The sequence below is a fragment of the Brassica napus genome, unplaced genomic scaffold (assembly GCF_020379485.1).
Source record: "Brassica napus cultivar Da-Ae unplaced genomic scaffold, Da-Ae ScsIHWf_2419;HRSCAF=3127, whole genome shotgun sequence".
Taxonomy (NCBI): Eukaryota; Viridiplantae; Streptophyta; class Magnoliopsida; order Brassicales; family Brassicaceae; genus Brassica; species Brassica napus.
Window position 1 is genome coordinate 22,763 of NW_026015759.1, and position 6,000 is coordinate 28,762.

At 45.2% G+C, this 6,000-nt stretch overlaps 3 non-coding genes and 9 pseudogenes across 3 annotated transcripts; all 12 read right to left on the reverse strand.

The window, feature by feature from the left end:
• Window positions 1-132: 132 nt before the first annotated feature.
• Window positions 133-251, reverse strand: LOC125600979. The gene has a single exon (XR_007334001.1). It is a non-coding gene; the product is annotated as a 5S ribosomal RNA (ribosomal RNA).
• Window positions 252-373: 122 nt separating this feature from the next.
• LOC125600973 lies at window positions 374-492 on the reverse strand (annotated as a pseudogene).
• A 372-nt stretch (window positions 493-864) lies between these two features.
• On the reverse strand, window positions 865-982 carry LOC125600986 (annotated as a pseudogene).
• Window positions 983-1,357: 375 nt separating this feature from the next.
• LOC125600994 lies at window positions 1,358-1,476 on the reverse strand (annotated as a pseudogene).
• Window positions 1,477-1,848: 372 nt separating this feature from the next.
• LOC125600963 lies at window positions 1,849-1,967 on the reverse strand. Its single transcript, XR_007333995.1, has one exon. It is a non-coding gene; the product is annotated as a 5S ribosomal RNA (ribosomal RNA).
• Window positions 1,968-2,341: 374 nt separating this feature from the next.
• LOC125600965 lies at window positions 2,342-2,460 on the reverse strand. The gene has a single exon (XR_007333997.1). It is a non-coding gene; the product is annotated as a 5S ribosomal RNA (ribosomal RNA).
• A 378-nt stretch (window positions 2,461-2,838) lies between these two features.
• LOC125600995 lies at window positions 2,839-2,957 on the reverse strand (annotated as a pseudogene).
• Window positions 2,958-3,328: 371 nt separating this feature from the next.
• Window positions 3,329-3,459, reverse strand: LOC125600954 (annotated as a pseudogene).
• A 122-nt stretch (window positions 3,460-3,581) lies between these two features.
• Window positions 3,582-3,700, reverse strand: LOC125600974 (annotated as a pseudogene).
• Window positions 3,701-4,070: 370 nt separating this feature from the next.
• Window positions 4,071-4,188, reverse strand: LOC125601006 (annotated as a pseudogene).
• Window positions 4,189-4,562: 374 nt separating this feature from the next.
• Window positions 4,563-4,686, reverse strand: LOC125600953 (annotated as a pseudogene).
• Window positions 4,687-5,057: 371 nt separating this feature from the next.
• Window positions 5,058-5,176, reverse strand: LOC125601004 (annotated as a pseudogene).
• Between the last annotated feature and the right edge of the window lie 824 nt (window positions 5,177-6,000).

A 6,000-nucleotide genomic window follows, 5' to 3' on the forward strand; every position in this document is an offset into this window, starting at 1 on the left:
CGTCTATTCACCACCCATTATGGTGTCTGGGGCTTTCCGCAATGGTTCTATGGGTGACGTAGTTCCTCACGGTTCAAAAGTTATGAGGTTTCCAAGTTTAGACTCGTTTTAGGCTGAAAAATAAAAATAAAAGGGGTGCTACACGAGGACTTCCCGGGAGGTCACCCATCCTAGTACTACTCTCGCCCAACCACGCTTAACTGCAGAATTCTGATGGGATCCAGTGCATTTGTGCTGGTATGATCGCACCCGTCAGTACAACACTCGCGTTTTCGAAATGGTGTTATGGGCGACGTAGTTCCTCACGGTTCAAAAGTTATGAGTTTTCCAGTTTAGACTCTTTTTAGGCTGAAAATAAAATAAAAAAATAAAAGGGATGCAACATGAGGACTTCCCGGGAGGTCACCCATCCTAGTACTACTCTCGTCCAAGCACGCTTAGCTGCGGAGATATGATAGGATCCAGTGCATTAGTGCTGGTATAATCACACCCGTCAGTACAACACTCTCGTTTCTATATATCCTTTTCTCGACCAATACAAGTGTAAGGCTGTGGGGCCCACATGATTTTCTGGCCGTTTTGTTTCGAGCGAAAAAGTGCGTCGAGGTTAATGGGGTTAAGAAAGCCTCAAAACACCCTGAGAAACTGCTTTCGATCTTTTTTACGTGCCGTAATTTTCTGCATCCCGTTTGAGGGTCAAAACGGCTGAATTTGAGCCCGAAAAATAGCAACGTCTATTCACCGCCCATTATGGTGTCTGGGGCTTTCCGCAATGATTCTATGGGTGACGTAGTTCCTCACGGTTCAAAAGTTATGAGGTTTCCAAGTTTAGACTCGTTTTAGGCTGAAAAATAAAAATAAAAAGGGGTGCTACACGAGGACTTCCCGGGAGGTCACCCATCCTAGTACTACTCTCGCCCAACCCCTCTTAACTGCAGAATTCTGATGGGATCCAGTGCTTTGTGCTGGTATGATCGCACCCGTCAGTACAACACTCGTTTTCGTATATTCTTTGTTCCGGCCAATCCAAGTGTAAGGTCGTGGGCCCCCATGATTTTCTGGCCATTTTGTTTTTAGCGAAAAAGTGCGTCGAGGTTAATGGCGTTAAAAAAGCATCAAAAACAACCTGAGAAACTGCTTTCAATCTTTTTTACGTGCCGTAATTTTCTGCATCCCGTTTGAGGGTCAAAATGGCTGAATTTGAGCCCGAAAAATTGCACCGTCTATTCACCGCCCATTATGGTTTCAGGGGCTTTCCGAAATGGTATTATGGCGACGTAGTTCCTCACGGTTCAAAAGTTATGAGGTTTCCAAGTTTAGACTCTTTTAGGCTGAAAAATAAAAATAAAAAATAAAAGGGATGCAACATGAGGACTTCCCGGGAGGTCACCCATCCTAGTACTACTCTCGTCCAAGCACGCTTAGCTGCGGATATGTGATAGGATCCAGTGCATTAGTGCTGGTATAATCACACCCGTCAGTAAAACACTCTCGTTTCTATATATCCTTTTCTCGACCAATACAAGTGTAAGGCTGTGGGGCCCACATGATTTTCTGGCCGTTTTGTTTCCAGCGAAAAAGTGCGTCGAGGTTAATGGAGTTAAGAAAGCCTCAAAAACACCCTGAGAAACTTCTTTCGATCTTTTTTACGTGCCGTAATTTTCTGCATCCCGTTTGAGGGTCAAAACGGCTGAATTTGAGCCCAAAAAATTGCACCGTCTATTCACCGCCCATTATGGTCACTGGGGCTTTCCGCAATGGTTCTATGGGGTGTAGTTTCCTCATGGTTCAAAAGTTATGAGGTTTCCAAGTTTAGACTCGTTTTAGGCTGAAAAATAAAAATAAAAAGGGGTGCAACACGAGGACTTCCCGGGAGGTCACCCATCCTAGTACTACTCTCGCCAAACCCCGCTTAGCTGAAGAGTTCTGATGGGATCCAGTGCTTTAGTGCTGGTATGATCGCACCCGTCAGTACAACACTCGCGTTTTTGTATATTCTTTGTTCCGGCCAATCCAAGTGTAAGGTCATGGGGCGCACATGATTTTCTGGCCGTTCTGTTTCGAGCGAAAAAGTGCGTCGAGGTTAATGGCGTTAAGAAAGCCTCAAAAACACCCTGAGAAACTGCTTTCAATCTTTTTTACGTGCCGTAATTTTCTGCATCCCGTTTGAGGGTCAAAACGGCTGAATTTGAGCCCGAAAAATAGCACCGTCTATTCACCGCCCATTATGGTCTCTGGGGCTTTCCACAATGGTTCTATGGGTGACGTACTTCCTCACGGTTCAAAAGTTATGAGGTTTCCAAGTTTACACTCGTTTTAGGCTGAAAAATAAAAATAAAAAGGGGTGCAACACGAGGACTTCCCGGGAGGTCACCCATCCTAGTACTACTCTCGCCAAACCCCGCTTAGCTGAAGAGTTCTGATGGGATCCAGTGCATTAGTGCTGGTATGATTACACCCGTAAGTACAAAACTCGCATTTCCGTATATTCTTTGTTTCGGCCAATCCAAGTGTAAGGCCGTGGGGCCCACATGATTCTCTTCTCGTTTTGATTTGAGCGAAGAAGTGAGTCGAGGTTAATGGCGTTAAGAAAGCATCAAAAACAACCTGAGAATCCGCTTTCGATCTTTTTTTAAGTGCCGTAACTTTCTGCATCCCGTTTGAGGGTCACAATGGCTGAATTTGAGCCCGAAAAATTGCACCGTCTATTCACCGCCCATTATGGTTTCAGGCTTTCCGAATGGTGTTATGGGCGACGTAGTTCCTCACGGTTCAAAAGTTATGAGGTTTCCCAGTTTAGACTCGTTTTAGGCTGAAAAATAAAAATAAAAAATAAAAGGGATGCAACATGAGGACTTCCCGGGAGGTCACCCATCCTATTACTAATCTCGTCCAAGCACGCTTAGCTGCGGAGATGTGATAGGATCCAGTGCATTAGTGCTGGTATAATCGCACCCGTCAGTACAACACTCTCGTTTCTATATATCCTTTTCTCGGCCAATACAAGTGTAAGGCTGTGGGGCCCACATGATTTCTGGCCGTTTTGTTTCGAGCGAAAAAGTGCGTCGAGGTTAATGGCGTTAAGAAAGCCTCAAAAACACCCTGAGAAACTGCTTTCGATCTTTTTACGTGCCGTAATTTTCTGCATCCCGTTTGAGGGTCAAAACGGCTGAATTTGAGCCCGAAAAATAGCACCGTCTATTCACCACCCATTATGGTGTCTGGGGCTTTCCGCAATTGTTCTATGGGTGACGTAGTTCCTCACGGTTCAAAAGTTATGAGGTTTCCAAGTTTAGACTCGTTTTAGGCTGAAAAATAAAAATAAAAAGGGGTGCTACACGAGGACTTCCCGGGAGGTCACCCATCCTAGTACTACTCTCCCCCACTACTCGCCCAAACCACGCTTAACTGCAGAATTCTGATGGGATCCAGTGCATTTGTGCTGGTATGATCGCACCCGTCAGTACAACACTCGCGTTTTCGAAATGGTGTTATGGGCGACGTAGTTCCTCACGGTTCAAAAGTTATGAGGTTTCCAAGTTTAGACTCTTTTTAGGCTGAAAAATAAATAAAAATATATAGGGATGCAACATGAGGACTTCCCGGGAGGTCACCCATCCTAGTACTACTCTCGTCCAAGCACGCTTAGCTGCGGAGATATGATAGGATCCAGTGCATTAGTGCTGGTATAATCACACCCGTCAGTACAACACTCTCGTTTCTATATATCCTTTTCTCGACCAATACAAGTGTAAGGCTGTGGGGCCCACATGATTTTCTGGCCGTTTTGTTTCGAGCGAAAAAGTGCGTCGAGGTTAATGGGGTTAAGAAAGCCTCAAAACACCCTGAGAAAATGCTTTCGATCTTTTTTACGTGCCGTAATTTTCTGCATCCCGTTTGAGGGTCAAAACTGCTGAATTTGAGCCCAAAAAATTGCGCCGTCTATTCACCGCCCATTATGGTCTCTGGGGCTTTCCGCAATGGTTCTATGGGTGCGTAGTTCCTCACGGTTCAAAAGTTTGAGGTTTCCAAGTTTAGACTCGTTTTAGGCTGAAAAATAAAAATAAAAAGGGGTGCAACACGAGGACTTCCCGGGAGGTCACCCATCCTAGTACTACTCTCGCCAACCCCGCTTAGCTGAAGAGTTCTGATGGATCCAGTGCTTTAGTTGCTGGTATGATCGCACCCGTCAGTACAACACTCGCGTTTTTGTATATTCTTTGTTCCGACCAATCCAAGTGTAAGGTCATGGGGCCCACATGATTTTCTGGCCGTTTTGTTTCGAGCGAAAAAGTGCGTCGAGGTTAATGGCGTTAAAGAAGCCTCAAAAACAACCTGAGAAACTGCTTTCCATCTTTTTTACGTGCCGTAATTTTCTGCATCCCGTTTGAGGGTCAAACGGCTGAATTTGAGCCCGAAAATAGCACCGTCTATTCACCCCCATTATGGTCTCTGGGGGCTTTCCGAAATGGTTCTATGGGTGACGTAGTTCCTAACGGTTCAAAAGTTATGTGGTTTCCAAGTTTAGACTCGTTTATAAAACTGAAAAATAAAAATAAAAAGGGATGCTAACACACGAGGACTTTCTCGGGAGGTCCCCCATCCTAGTACTACTCTCGTCCCAACAACGCTTAACTGCAGAATTCTGATGGGATCTAGTGCATTTGTGCTGGTATGATCGCACCCGTTCAGTACAACACTCGCGTTTTCGTATATCTTTTCCGGCCAATCCAAGTGTAAGGTCGTGGGACCACATGATTTTCTGGCCGTTTGTTTTGAGCGAAAAGTGCGTCGAGGTTAATGGTCGTTAAAAAGCATCAAAAACACCTGAGAATCCACTTTCGATCTTTTTTAAGTGCCGTAACTTTCTGCATCCCGTTTGAGGGTCAAAATGGCTGAATTTGAGCCCGAAAAATTCCCCCGTCTATTCACTGCCCATTATGGTTTCAGGGGCTTTCCGAAATGGTGTTTATGGGCGACGTAGTTCCTCACTGTTCAAAGTTATGAGGTTTCCAAGTGTGACTCTTTTTTAGGCTGAAAAATAAAATAAAATAAAAGGGATGCAACATGAGGACTTCCCGGGAGGTCACCCATCCTAGTACTACTCTCGTCCAAGCACGCTTAGCTGCGGAGATGTGATGGATCCAGTGCAGTTGTGCTGGTATAAATCACACCCGTCAGTACAACACTCTCGTTTTCGTATATCCTTTTCTCGACCAATACAGTGTAAGGCGTGGGGCCCACATGATTTTCTGGCCGTTTTGTTTTCGAGCGAAAAAGTGCGTCGAGGTTAATGGGGTTAAGAAAGCATCAAAACACCCTGAGAACTGCTTTCGATCTTTTTAGTGCCGTAATTTTCCTGCATCCCGTGAGGGTCAAAACTGCTGAATTTGAGCCCAAAAAATTGCACCGTCTATTCACCGCCCATTATGGTTCTCTGGGCTTTCCGCAATGGTTCTATGGGTGACGTAGTTCCGCACGTTTCAAAAGTTATGAGGTTTCCAAGTTTAGACTCGTTTTAGGCTGAAAAATAAAAATATAAGGGGTGCAACACGAGGACTTCCCCCAGGTTCCCCCGGAGGTCACCATCCTAGTACTACTCTCGCCAAACCACCTTAGCTGAAGAGTTCTGATGGGATCCAGTGCTTTAGTGCTGTATGAATCGCACCCGTCAGTACAACACTCGTTTTGTTATATTTTCTTTCCTTTCCGCCAATCCAAGTGTAAGGTCATGGGGCCCACATGATTTTCTGGCCGTTTTGTTTCGAGCGAAAAGTTGCGTCGAGGTTAATGGCGTTAAAAAGCCTCAAAAACCCCTGAGAAACTGCTTTCATCTTTTTTTACGTGCCGTAATTTTCTGCATCCCGTTTGAGGGTCAAAACGGCTGAATTGAGCCCGAAAAATAGCACCGTCTATTCACCGCCCTTATGGTCTCTGGGGCTTCACATGGTTTCTATGGTGCGTAGTTCCTCACGGTTTTCAAAAGTTATAGGTTTCCAA